This window comes from Gobio gobio (assembly GCF_949357685.1).
Source record: "Gobio gobio genome assembly, chromosome: 6".
NCBI classification, from domain to species: Eukaryota; Metazoa; Chordata; class Actinopteri; order Cypriniformes; family Gobionidae; genus Gobio; species Gobio gobio.
This window is the reverse complement of record NC_137102.1, coordinates 41171518-41186655: the sequence shown is the minus strand read 5'-3', so window position 1 is coordinate 41186655 and position 15138 is coordinate 41171518. Positions and strand designations below refer to the sequence as shown.

At 38.8% G+C, this 15138-nt stretch overlaps 1 protein-coding gene across 1 annotated transcript in view; it reads left to right on the top strand.

The window, feature by feature from the left end:
• LOC307127456 (SLIT and NTRK-like protein 3) overlaps positions 1-4489 on the top strand; it is a gene marked incomplete at its 5' end in the record, with an annotated part of 42250 nt that extends 37761 nt beyond the window's left edge. The window contains one exon of the mRNA XM_079818680.1: positions 3305-4489. The remainder of the gene's footprint in view (positions 1-3304) is intronic.
• Positions 4490-15138: the final 10649 nt, after the last annotated feature.

The window sequence follows — 15138 nt, the reverse complement described above, 5'->3', positions numbered from 1 at the left end:
TTATTGAATACACAGATCAATTATAGACTGGGGAATCAAAACTGTAATCTTTTTTTCCCTCCTGTGAGCACAGACCCACAATTCTTCTTCTGCTGATGACAAACAAAGGAACCTCTGTCTAGGAGTTTTATTTCAGAGTCCAGATATAAAAGAGCACTATGATAAAAAAAAAGGTTGAATTGAATCCTTTTTGTCTGTTTATTTGTAAAGAAACACTTTTTTTTTCATTTTGTGTCACGGCTGTTTCATGTTTTTCATCCATCTGTTGCCAGAGAGCTTTGGCATGCAGCTTTCATCTCTACTCTACTTCACTATCATCTACATTTGTTTTGACCGCAGCGAGGACAAACGTGATTGAATATACCTTGTTCAGAGAAACAAAAAAAATCCAGTTACAATCAGACTTGGAGAGCAGGCAAATTAAAACTGTAAGGCATCAACAATAGATGCCTGAAACAAGCATTAGACTAGTTCAGAGAGATATGGTAATAACACGACTCACATGTCTGCAAGGTCACTTTACATTCTGTAGTTAAAAGAAAAAGACAAAAGGGCCACATAAAACAGTGAACGCACAGATTCGGCAGCTTCCAAAATCGGCTTTGATTAGCTATGATGGCAACTTAGCATTGTTCAACCGTATGTGCTCTAAATCATGTAAACCCCCTGCTGATGCCTTCCCTGTGAACTCGTAAACACAGGCGGCTGGCTGAAATTTAAATCTGCCGATTTGATTAACGTCAAAAAACAATAACCATCAATTACTTTCACAGCGACTTCCTGACAGCCAGTTGCCCATGCGCTGCGATATTTGATTTCACATTAACCAACTGCTTACATGAATTGTGGCACATTTCATGGTAGCTGGCAGCTCGCTATCTCTTGGTAAATCTGTTTCTTATTAATGTAAATAAGTGGCAAATGTGACATCCTCTAGAGAAAAATAAAACACACTTATATAGATATTGATGCTCTTTGAACTGACTTAGATTGTTTAAACATTTGTTCAATAAAATATGTTAATGGATAAGCGTGTGTTGATTTATTTACATTAGCAGGTATTTTTATCCAAAGTGTCTTATGAGCGATTCATCAGTAATTTATGGCAGCTTGTTTCCAAAATAAAAAAATGTAAAAGATAATTGCGACTTTTTATCTCACAATTGCGAGTTATAAAGTCAGAATTGCGTGTTATAAAATTCGGAGAAAAAAAAGTCTGAATTGCGAGATATTTTCAATTCTGACTTTTTTTCTTGGAATTGCGACTATATTTCGCAATTCAGACTTTATGTCTCAGAATAGTGAGATATGCAATTGAGAGTTATAAAGTACAATTCTGAGGGGAAAAAAGACTTAAGGCCTGTACACACCAGGACGGATATCGCGCGCGCTTATCGCCAGCGTTTTTCGTGACGTTTTTCGGCGCGTCTTGAGTGTTCACACCCAAACGATTTTCACTGGCGATGCGCAGAGTGAACGTGCAAATTCAGAAAATAGCGCTCCCGGTACACAAGGTGGTGCTGCGGCACTTTACGCTTCTGAAACTCGCTTGTCACACAGAAAAAGAAGAGAGACAGTATTTACGTGCTTGCCAAAACCATAGACATATTATGTCTATGGCCAAAACCATTCACACCCTTTTTGCTAACTGGCAAGCAGCATTAGCAGCTCATTTTCTTCTTTGTCTACTTACTACTTCTTCGTTGTATCAATGTGTGCTCGGCAAGACCGTTTTGTGCTTGAGCGCCACCAAGTCATGTTTTACTGTCACTTCAGCAGCTCCAGGCACGTGAACAAAAGCGCTGATCTCATTGGTCGGCCAGTTTTTAACGCTCCGCATCAAAATAAAAAAACGAACCCAAGGCGTTTTTTTTTTTATCACGCTTTTACGCCTGCCGTTTTACGTGTCGGTGTGCACACTCACATTGGCGGCCTTTGTTTAGTCACGAGGCGTTAAACGTCAGCGATAAACGCACGTGAAAATCGTCCCGGTGTGAACAGGCCTTTAAGCTACGAGTTTATATCTCACTATTCTCTACTTTTTTTCTCGCAATTTGTTATAAAGTCAGAATTGCATGTTATAAAGTCAGAACTGCGAGATATAAATCTAGCAATTCTGACTTTATAACACACAATTCTGACTTTATAACTCGCAATTGCGACTTTATATCACCCGATTCTGACTTAACAAAGTGCGAGAAAAAAAGTCAGAATTGTGAAATAAAAAGTCGCAATTACATTTTTTATTTTTCATTCTGTGGCGGAAACAAGCTTCCATAGTAATTATCTTTTGTCATTTATTTATTTGTTTGGTTTATCCTAAGTGACTTATAAGCGATTTATCAGTGATTATCGGTTGTAATTTACATATTTATTTTCTTATGAAATCTGTTTAAATGGAAAGAGAGTCAATTTAATTAAGGCCTAATCAGATAATATTATTTTAATGAAATCTCTATGGATAATCGGAAATATATATTTGATTTATTGGTGACACTTTACAATGAGGTTTGTGTTATATCTGCTAATATAATGTTAATAATGTTATATATAATGTTAATATCTGTTAACATGAGTTAATGCACTTTGCACTAACATGAATATGAATATTTTTTATTAACTAACATTAACAAAGGTTAATAAATGCTGTAAAAATATTTTTCTTATATTTAGTTCATGTTAACATACATAAACTAATGTTAACTAATGAGACCTTATTGTAAAGTGTTACCGATTTATTTTTCTATATTTTCATAAAAAAACATACAAAGAGTTTAGCTATTTATAGCATAATTGCACAGCGCTTAAAGGATTAGTTCACTTTAAAATGAAAATGACCCTAATGATTGACTCACTCTCAAGCCATCCTTGGTGTATATGACTTTCTTCTTTCAGAGGAACACAATCAGAGTAATATTAATAAATATCCTGACGCTTCCACACTTTATAATGGTAGTGAATGGGTACCACGAGTTTGAAGCTATTATTATTATTATGAACCCCCCGGAGCCGTGTGGAGTACGTTTATGATGGAAGGATGCACTTTTTTGAGCTTCAAACTCGTGGCCCCCGTCACTGCCATTTTAAAGCGTCAGGATATTTATTGTGTTTATCAGAAAGAAGAAAGTCATATACCAAGGATGGCTTGAGGGTGGGTAAATCATGGGTTAATTTTCATTTTAAAGTGAACTAATCCTTTAATAATCTCTGTGTTGATTTATTGTTTTTGTATTGCAAGTCTATAATGAAATTGAACATGAGAAATGAATAAGAGGTATGATTATTGACTCCACTTTATCCACAGGCAGGTCTTAGTTGAACCAGAAAGCTCATCAGCACCTGTCATGCGGTACTGTAAGAACAGGAGTGAGAACGTCAATGAGGAAGAAAAAAAGAGAGAGAAAGGCGGCAAGAGAAAAGAAAGGAGAAAAAGAGAAAGAGTCAGAGAGGGTGGGGAGGATGAGAGACCACACGAGAATCGACTCCTCTATAAATCAATTCTCAGCCAGGTTTCACAACAGTCTAAAATCTTCTATCATCATGATGAAGTATGAAAACACAAAGGAGGAGAAAAAAACAAGACTTTTGTTAAGTTTTAAACATCAATATAATGTCTGTGCTTCTCTCTAGATAGGAACGGCAGCCCACGTTTGTGCAAAAGGTGTATGCTGCCTGAGGAACCACCAAAAACAACATGTTATTGCTGAAAAAGAAATAGGAATTTCTCTGCCAATCAGGGCCTTTTTAAAAAGAAAATATTGCATTGTGGTGAATCGTGATCTGTCCAATGTGAATAACAGCACTGAATACCAGCGCTCTTGCATTGGCTTTTACACAGCAAACTCCCGTCAAAAACTTTCAGACAAATTGGCCAGTTAGAATGTACATTTGTTTTCACCACTAAAAAAAACGGCTCTAAAATAAGCCAAACCATCAGTCTTGCATGGCAACAAGCAACATACAAACTGAAATAGCATATTTTCCAGGCAAGTGTTCTGAAATGACTCCACTCCAGGTAGTTTGTTCCTCAATTGCTGATTCATGTGTTTCTGTGAGAGAGTTGAAAAACGGACGCTCCAGGCCGCAACACTAACATATTTGTGTCTGGAATGTAAAGAACGCAGGTGAAACAAACAGTGAAAAATAAGTGCTGTTTCACAGATTGTCCTTTCAGAACTGATGGATAAAAGAATGTTAAAACATTTTCCACACCTTGGAACTGATAAAAAATGTATGTGTAATAAAAAGTGTCATCATTTGTAATTCATGCAGTGTCATCTGCTATTCTTTGCACCTGTGAATGACTTTATGTAAAGGACATTCAGGGAATTGTGAACATATGCCATAATCCCGAAGCACTTTTAAAGTGCCCCATTATGCTTTTTCGAAAATTACCTTTCATGCGGTGTGTAAAATAGCTGTTTGTTAATGTAAAAGATCTACAAAGTTTTAAAGTAAATGTATTAAATAAATAAATGTATTGTCTACCAAAAGAAAGAATTGGCTCACTTCCTGTTACATACCTACATAACAATAGCTGTGTTTCCATTACCTTTCAAATTCCGCAAATCGAAATAGCGAATTGAAAATGCGCCCAATGGAAACACGTCAATCTAGCAAAAACTTCCATATATCGGAAAAGAAAAGGTTTTATGCTCGCATGAGGTGGTTTTTCAGGCAATTCGAAAAAAGAAATATTTCGCAAGACTCCAATAGCTCCTCACTGCAGAACACGAGATCCAGGGGGTGGGGTTGGGGTAGGTTTAGGGTTGGGGTAGGTGTAGTCTCAGCCTCAGACGTCACGCCCACGGACCGTTGGCTGAACGTCTGATGCATATGACACACTCAACTGGAAACACTTCAGGATTTTTGAAGTCGTCATCTGGGTGTTTGAATTCTACAGGATGTCCGCGTTCTCCGCCTGGAAACAAATGCCATGACGCCAAACTCCCTTGTGGAAGAAGAAAGCCTTTGTGTTTACAATTGTGACAATGAGCGCTTTTCAGGATCAACTAAATGCTGGATTTTCAAAAGCATGTGAAGTTCGCGGCTCCATGGTTGCAGTAATATAGCAAAGTATATAAAGTGGGAGGAGTTGGATCTGGATCTCCAAAACTGCAATGGAAACAGTTTTTCCGTATTTACAGGTCACCTGGAATAGATGGTGCGGTATGTTTGGACAGAAGACAAAACAGAGTTCTTTAAGAATTACGGGAATAACACTGGAATACTGGACTCAAAACAACAAAGAAATGCCACAATTTATCAAGACCTCAGAGCAGATATGAGGGAGACACCTTGAAACACCTCGTACGTGGCCGCTCACAAGAATAAGGGGCTTTCTCTTAAAAATAATGGCTAGTACGGTGGCTGTGATATATGTAAATCTACCAACATCCGTCGCCATGATTTTTTTAATGACTTATCGCGAGAGGAAAAAATTATGTTTTAGTTTCATAACATAATGGAAACGCCATAATTTCACAATCGTTTTTTATCGACATTTAGGAAATAACACGCAAATTTGTAATAGAAACCAGGCTAATGTAAAAAATAGCAGCCTGCTATGATCTTCACTAGCTGCGTCCCAATGCAGGGGCTGCATCCTTCGAAGGACTCCGAATTCAAAGGCCACGCTTTCGAAGGCCGCAAATTTCAGGCCAAGCGTTATTAAATGGGACGGTCTAGCCCAGGGGTTATCAAACCTTTCCTGGAGGACCCCCAGCACTGCACATTTTATATGTCTCCCTCATCTAACACACCTGATTCAACTCATGTGCTCATTATTAGAGACTGCAAGACCTGAAGTGGGTGTGTCAAATATGGGAGACATACAAAATGTGCAGTGCTGGGGATCCTGCAGGACAGGTTTGAAAACCCCTAGGACTCTAACCTATGGTTTAGAAACTATGACAGCCGCTGTTGATGAGTGGCAGTAACGTTGGTACTGGACTTTTTTGAAAGTTTTAACGGTCTGAAAACAAAACAGGGTCTACACCTGTCTAAATATGTTCACCGTGGTCCATTTATGTACATGATAAAGAGTATAACCTATGTAAAATTGCATCTTGGTAAGATATTAGTCAACATTTGAACCGTTTTATATATATTTTTTAATTTTAACATTTGTATCATTAGATGCATTATTATTGAAAGTTGAAACCCAATACTTAAATGTGTAATCTGGCAATTTCTCTCCAAAAAAAATCCTCTTATCACTTTCACAATTCTGGGGTAGGGTAGAACGCGAAGGATCCATCTGTTGTGTCCTTCGTTGCCCATGAAACGAAGGACACATTTCAAGGCCACATATGTAGGAGCCTTTGAATTGGGACAGCCTCCACCGCACTTCTGTGGATCAGCCTTTGAATGCATATATCGAAAGATGCAGCCTCTGAAATGGGATGCAGCTATTGGCTGGCCATGAACAACGTCTACTTTGACCCACCCTAGTTGTAGCTGAGGCCTGGAAGAGTTGATACGGTAAAATTGACGACTGTTCCTATCACTGTGTATCAAGTGCTGAGGAAGCCTCCAGGGCTGAAATTCAGATAAAGGCGTATTGTTTCACACACACTGTGAGCAGTAGACCATTCAGAGTAGAGTTGGCTCGCGAGGTTTAGGGAGACTGAATCTTCAAACGTACCTTTATCTGACCTTTATCTGACTCTTTGAGAAATTAGGTGATGTGCAATGTATATGAACTTGGATGCATGTAAACCAAGCGGCAACCTCCCCCAGTTTCTCTTGAAGCCAATACGGAAGTGACTTTAACTGCAATTCATCAACTGGCCACTAGGGACAGGCTCCAGAAGGGAGCAGAATCTCTTTGAGCCCCATGTTAAAATGCCCAACTTTACAGCAGAATAAAACATATTTACAGCCTGGTACAAATTGTGGTTTTGGTCTATACGGCTAATTTTGCCCTTCATGACAACTGTGAGGGGGGTTAATTTTTGTATAACTCATTTGTTTACATTATATAAAGCCTTAAAGTTCTGCATAATTAAGGGTGTGGTCACTTCGAGTGGCAGATGGATTGTCGTTTGTCTGCTGTCTATTAGTCATCACGTTACTTCATTGCACCTCGTTGCCCATTTTCAGTTATCCGGGAATGATGCGCGGTGACGCGTTGCAAAGATGGCAAAGGCCAGCTTGACCCTACTTTACGCTTCAAAACTGCTCTTCAGAATCCTATGGGAGACGTCACGGACACTACATCCATATTTTTTTTTACAGTCTATCATTTAGGGGAGCGCGGGGCACAACCTAATGCGGGGTTAGTTGTCCACACATGCCAGGATGAAGAAACTTAATGTATTTACTAGTTGCCATATCAACATTATTTAGAGAAAAATTGCGCCATAATTAAAAAATCTTTGGAAGATGTCACTGAACATTTATTTAACCATAGCAAAAGTAAATTTCTTACTTAAGTTTATTTGTCATCTCTGTTTTTTGTGTTTATTTAAAACAAGACAAATCTGATATTATTTTAATCTTATATCTGTTATTTAACAGATGAGATCATTCTTTAATGTTGATCTAACAGCAGAAGACACGAGCCACGGTTTAAATCCTATTTGCGCAGCTGGGGTGTGTTGTAACACTGCGTTACAATGAGCCCCTATTAGAACTACGCTATTATATTCTATACTTTTATGAATTATTTTGAGAAACCATGAGAAAAGGGTGAATAATGACTGAGAGTCAATGTTCAGAAATTATTTTTAATTATGATTATGTTTTTAACTATGCTGTAGCCCAGGGTTATTCAAATCTTGCCCTGGAGGGCCAATGCGCTGCAGAGTTTAGCTCCAACCCTGATCAAACTCACCTACCTGTGATTTTCTAATGAACCTGAAGACATTGATTAGCATGTTCAGGTGAGTTTTATCAGGGTTGGAGCTAAACTCTGCAGTGCATTGGCCCTCCAGGGCAAGATTTGAATAACCCTGATTGTAGCCTATAGCTGTTTTGTGGTGTGTTTGTTGTCAAACTCAAAAATCAGTATATTTTTAATGATTAAAAAATGCCATTATTTTATTTTAAAAAGTTATTAATTGTATGTTATAGACAAAATATTTTAGTTTGTCTTTTTTAAATTTTTGATTATATCAGGTAACATTTTAAGCTGTCATTTGGTCATGTTACAATGTACCCCACCTACGGGGCATGTTGTCACATTTCACGTCCATTCTTTCGGGGTAAATCAAGAAAAAAGTATACACTGTATTAATGAAACAAAACCACATATTTGTACTAGACATGTGGGGAATTAATGTGAGAAAAAATAAATACTCTGAACCCCAAGTGAATTTACACAAACTGAGACTGTCAAAAAGCGTTAGGTTGTGCCCCGCTCTCCCCAAAACCTATTCTAAGAGACCTCCAAAACAAAATTAGGAACCTTTTACAAAGCATAATAGGGGCACTTTAAAGAACATTCATTTGTTATTTTAAAGTCCCCCGTGGTGAAAATCAAGCTTTCAATGTAGTTTATGTCTATGTGTTTTTAATAGGCTTTTTTAATATGCTAAGACAAACCATGTGCAAATTCATAAGTCAACACCATTGCTGAGTATATTCTCCTTAAAACTGCAGTCTCAAAAACACGGTTCGAAATCACTGGTGTTTCTGACATCACAAACTACCTTGAAACCAATCACGTCAATGTGTGATCGTCAACGAGTGGATCTCTGAGCTGGTGCGAGCGAATGGAGGTGGGGCTAATTTGCATATTCAAAGAACCACGTACACTAAATGAGGCAAGGGTGCAGAATTCAAGCTATTTTAAGGCATGAAGAAATTTTTGGTAAGGATTTAAACAAAAAAGAAGCCATTTTGGTGATCAAAGATGAGTTTTAAGGGATAAAATTATTGACTACAGGGGGACTTATGGAACATCAGAGATAAATAATATTTTACTGATGTTTTGTTTATCTGATATGTTGTCTGTTTTTCTAGCCTGACGTCGTCATACTCAATTCTAGTCAGAATATGAGTCTGATACTGCTCCATAGGGCTGGGATTATGGGGCGTGTTTCAACCAAACCAGGAAAGACCTCAACCAATCAGAGCTACGGAGCGACGCATAGTTGTCAACAGAACAACAGAAGATGAGTGTAAACGATCTTTGCCAGTGTTGTAAAAAAAGAATTTAAGGATACACAGAGTACTTACCAACACAATCATCATTTTTGAGAGAAAGGTGAATGCATATACGAACAAGTTCTCCGTTTAGGATTAGAACAAATTCAACCAACACGCTCTTTGGTGACGTGAATGCTTACGTTACTGTTTATCATCTGTCCATCATCGTATAAAGCCCGCCCTGACAATTTGATTGGTCCGAACAGCTCCACAACGGATCAAATCCAGACCAAATGTTGTGGGCGGGGCTAAATTTGGCTGCCATCCAGGCTACTGTTTTTCCTGTGCTTTCTATAACCTTGTATACATCTTAAAGTATGACATTTATATTTTTACCTGCACCTCCCTTTTTAGTTGGTCGAGCATCTTGCTTCTGTGATCAGTCCAGCCCGTCGTAGTCTAACATTTGATAACGCATCGTCTTCGCTTGTATCTTATGTCGAAAACACCCTCCAAAACAATGAAAACTCTTGAAAGTTGACACTTTTTGGACAACGTTGCTTTTATTTGGAGCTCTGGGGAAAATTGAATCTCTTTCATGAAGATTACTCTCCTAGAGGCTGCAGATGGCTCTCACCGGGTTACATGCTTTTGATAATTGCTACTGCAGAGAGGCCTGAGGTTACAGCAGAGTAACGGAGCATTGCGAATGAGAGCCATCAAAGTGCTTTTCATTAGCCTCCTTCAGTCTCCTTATCAATTAACTCCTTTAAATCACACATTCACAAAGCTACCCAGACGTTCGGCGAATATGGAACGGGACGTGAATAACTCTATAGTGGAGCACCCTCATCAAGACAACTGCCAGACATCTCACCTTCACAGAGAGTTATTCTAGCGGGAGTAGACCTGTAGACTGTGCAGTTGTCTCTAATAGCCGTGATTATGCATTATTAGTAATGCCGGCGTGTTGGATTGACTTTATCAGCTCGAAAAACAGTGAGGTGGGAGTTTTCGAATGAGACCCTGTTTTGTCCCTGTCTGACAATGAGGCTGCAATTACTGATTTGCCATTTCCAGTGAGTCCCAGGCCCATTGTTTTAAAAGGTGCCTAGGCAATGATTGATGCGGATGTTTTTGTTGCTGTAATAGAAACACTGTCACCGACAGTGAAGACGTGATGGCCGCATTGTGTTTTTGTGGGGTATCCATCTATCAGATTGTCATATGGTGGCATGCTTTGCACCGATAAGCTAATTGCCTTTTATCAAATAAAAGAAAGCAAAAATTTGCAGATCGATAAGACTATCTTTAAAACGGCCTAATTGCTTAAGAAATGGGTGGAGAATGTATGAATGCGGCTATTAGAAAATGTTTGCAGGGATAATTCGCTCATTAAATGCATGCCTTGATCCACTGATGCACTGATACAGTTAGCACTGAAATCTGTTCTACATGCCAGCGCTTCAATTCTACATTCACGGCACGCGTGACAGAAGAACATCACAGTCTCAATAGGACTCGAGATAACCTCTAACTCGTCTAGCATATTTAAAATTCAGTTCTAGCACAATAATTCAGTTCTCATAGGCTTCATAATTACGACCAATATGCTACTTATAACAACGCATTAAGTGTGACGACCATAGTTTTACATTTGCATATGGTCCCTGACATGAGGGTCATGTTTTGGCCTAGCATAATATTTTATTATTTAATTCATTTATATATTTGATATATATATTTGGAAACTTGTGATGCTTTATTTAAGTGTCCTTGTTAAACATGTTGCATGTAGTTAGTGATAACAATAAATTATGCATAATTACATGCAACTAAACCAAACCCTAATCCTAAAATATATAATTATAATATAACAAGGACACTTTGTGCACTATGTAACTTTTCCGTCCACTAGAGGTCGCCTATTCCAAATGATGCCACGTTCGAGCGCAGAATCTTGGGACATGTGGTCTTCACCTCACAGCCGGAGGAAAAGAATCGGAATAGGACTCGGGCAGAAATCATGTTCATGGATGCGATTATTAACGTTACTGTAGTATGAAGCAGAGCAGGATCGAGTGTTGTGGAGCTGAGCAAGGCCGCTGGAGCGATTTGTTAATAAGATGAACGCAACACACGCCTCGCGTTAAGCGGGACTTTTATCATGCCACATTCGCCGGCGCTACTTCCGCTTTCCTGGTCATGAGTATGAGATAACGCAGCTCTGTTTATCATATTAGATATATCTGAGTGTTTTGATAATTATGTCATGACGTTACTCTGTGTGTTCGCTCGGCGGCAGCTATGACACTTGTTCACACTGCAGTGAGAGTAAAGCGTTTCTGCAAAATAAAACCGGAAACCAAGGGTAACGCAGATATGACGCAATTGACAGGCGACTCCCTCACACGTCCCGGTTCCTTGGTTAAATAGCAATTTCTCACGATTCACAAATAGTTGGAAACATTTGGGATATTGTAAGTACTCAACTGAACAAAATATATAAGACTGGCCTAGTGGTTTTTGGATATATATTCCTGAATTTTTTTTACACCTTTAACAAAGTGTAACCAAAACTTTTTGTGTAGAACTTTTTTAAATATATATATTTTTAAATTATCATTAAGACGTTTTGTTTTTTTACTTGATGGTTACACCACATGACATTTTGACAGTCAATAAATAATTGAGTAAATTGAAACTTTTCTCTGAAATGATACAAAAGTTTTTCGAAGCCACATGAAAAAGTGTTGTTATTGTTAACTAATTAATTCATTAAATTATTAACAATTTATTTTACTATTTTAAATCAAGCTGTACTAAAATATAAACATTATATAAAAAACTAAAACTTAAAAATGAAAATTAGAAATGTTTCTATTAAAGGATTAGTTCACTTCAAAATGAATATTTCCTGATAATTTACTCACCCCATCTCATCCAAGATGTACATGTCTTTCTTTCTTCAGTCGAAAAATTAAGTTTTTTGAGGAAAACATTCCAGGATTTTTCTCCACATAATGGTTTTCAATTGCAACCAACGGGTTAAGGTCCAAATCAATGCCGTTTCAAAGGAAGGGCTTCAGAGGCTCTGTACGATCCCAGCTGAGGAATAGGGTCTTATCTAGCGAAACCATCTTTAAAAAAAATACAAATGTATATACTTTTTAACCTCAAATGCGTGACTTTGCGGCCTTGTTCTTCTTCACGACGTATGACGGCATCACGTCGGAAAGGTCATGCTTGTGACGTATGTGGAAGTACCGACACAGTGGTAAAACGAAAGTGCAAAGACTAAATCAAACAGGCTTTGCAAAAATAAAGGTAAAACAACGATGTCGGACAATTTTAAAGTTGGAGGAGAACATTAGATGGAGTTTTTCGGCACTGTACTTCCACCTACGTAATGGACGTGACTTTTCCGACGTGATGATGTTATACATTGTGCAAAAGCAGAACACAGAAGTCGTGCATTTGAGGTTAAAAGTATATACTTTTTTCACTAGATAAGACCCTATTCCTCGTCTGGGATCGTGCAGAGCCTCTGAAGCCCTTCCTTTGAAACTGCATTGATTTGGACCTTCAACCCGTTGGTTGCAATTGAAAACCATTATGTGGAGAAAAATCCTGGAAGATTTTCCCCAAAAAACTTAATTTCTTTTCAACTGAAGAAAGAAAGACATGAACATCTTGAATGAGATGGGGTTGAGTAAAATATCAGGAAATTTTCATTTTTAAGTGAACTAATCCTTTAACTGAAATAAACTAAAATAAAGACTGAATAGAAAAATAGAAACTGAATACAATGAATAAACTATGACTGTTAATTAATAAATTATTTTTTTATTAAATAAATGAAAGCTAAATAGAAAAAATCTAATTATTAATAAATATAATAAAGTTTAAATAATACTAATATTACACTGATATGAAACTAACAAAAATGACATTTTTAGGATTTATCCCCTTTTTTTTTTAATTAATGACTTATATTTATTATTGCCCTAAAGAATGAACCACTAGCAGAGCAGTGCATTTTATACAGAGCATCTCAGTGCATCTCATCTCTTTCCGACAGACAACATTTGGATAATAATGGTTAAATCTGACATAATTATTTCGTCTTAGGCACAGACTTCTAGTCACGGCTATAAGAAGATGCGGCGATGAGCTAATTTACTGTATTGTCAGTGGGCCTATCATGGCATCTTATTAGGCTGCACTGCAAATCCTAAGCTAAATGATCTGTGTCTGGCCTTCCGAGGGAGAAAACAGCATTCTGCGGCAGAACTTCCGCCAGCGCAAATGAGATGCAAGATTTGATGAGAAATCCTCTCCCCCATACAGATATAAAAGCAAGGACGTGCACACAGCCGCCTCCCGATCCAAACATTGACTCATCAACACACGCCACCTGTGAAAACACCAAGCTATTTTCACAAGACTATAAGAGATGCACCAACTTGCACGTTTAACTGTTATGCGCCACACTTAATTCCAGCACAGTTGTGTGTGTGTGTGTGTGTGTGTGTGTGTGTGTGTGTCCTAAACCTACAATTTATCACATAAATGCCAGATAAACCTAATCACTATGCTAACATTTGCAGCTCCGATTGTGCCAAACACAGAAGCGTTAATTAATCTAATGTTCTTGCGGCAGACGCACACAGTCGCACATGCAGTCACGCTGTGGGAGTGATTTGTAAGGCACCATGTGGGGCTCTAATCTGCGGGTTGCAATGGGATCTTTACAGCCTGCTCACGGGCCACAGTGGCAGAATTTAGGCCCAAATTCAATCAGTCGTCTAGGCAGTCCCAGGCTTTTCCTGCAGGCCTCAAGGCGCCTTGGGACACGAGCTCCATCTGCAGTAGGGGTAAAGAAAGCTTGCGCTCGTGACGCTGGGGAGTTACGAGTATTGCAGGCCGCCGTCTCTCCTCACATTAGTGTCACGGCTAAACTAAATAAGGACTCGGGTTTGAGTGTTTAGCCGAGGAGTAATTTCATTTAGGGAACAACGTGGTGTTGTAAATCACAAGGATGAGACGGTGGACTGCATCTGGGAAAGGGCATTTATCTCAAGGCAATACCAGAACATCGAGTTAAAAAGAAATCACACCCTGAGATTATATTTCTGCAGACAGCGTTCGGATCTCTGTATTTCTGTCGTATTTGGAAGCCGGAGCCGACAGAAATAATGCCGGCGCCGAACGAGCCAAACAGCTCCTATTTTTCGAGTAAGTTAACTTTCATATGGTCATTGTTGAGGGATTTTTGCAGCGGCTTCGAGCGCTGAGAGCACTGTATTACCCGATTGCATCAACTAATCCGCCAACCTATTTGCTGAGGAATATACAGAGCAAGACACTGGAGAACTTATACGCGTCGGACCCGGTCGTCTGTGAAATTGATAAGCCACAAGAGATCGACCGTTTCTAACGAAATGTGCCGAGCCACAAACATGCATAAAACACCGTGGAACACAGAAGAGCATAGCAGGAGCCATATGCACCGCACTCAGGTAAATTGTCTGCATATCTCAAATATAATTCATCATCCCCAGCTGCAGTCCTGGCATATTCATTTTTCTCTCTCTCTCTCTCTCTCTCTCTCTCTCTCTCTCTCTCTCTCTCTCTCTCTCTCTCTCTCTCTCTCTCTCTCTTTGCATGCCGAAGGATTGCGTGCGATGTGATAAGGTGCATAGGTTGTCCCTTGAGGCCAAACTGACATGATTGGAGCATCCCATTAAAACCAGAATGAAAAGTCCTCACAATGGCTGAAACTCTTGGGAGCAAAATCGGCCCTGGGGACCGCATGAATCCCAGGGTTTTCATCAGCAGGTGAGAATGCGATCTTGCATACTTTTGCAGCATTCATGCCATGTCAAATTGATTTCGCGGGAGTGATATGTACACACTGTGCAAATTAAAAGAAAAAAGGTTAGGGCAACATAAAATAAAAAGCTAATCCGCAGCCAGAGTCGATCCTTTTCGTGCAAATGGAGTGTAGTTATGTTGTAGGAGCTTTAGCTGCACAATCAGTGC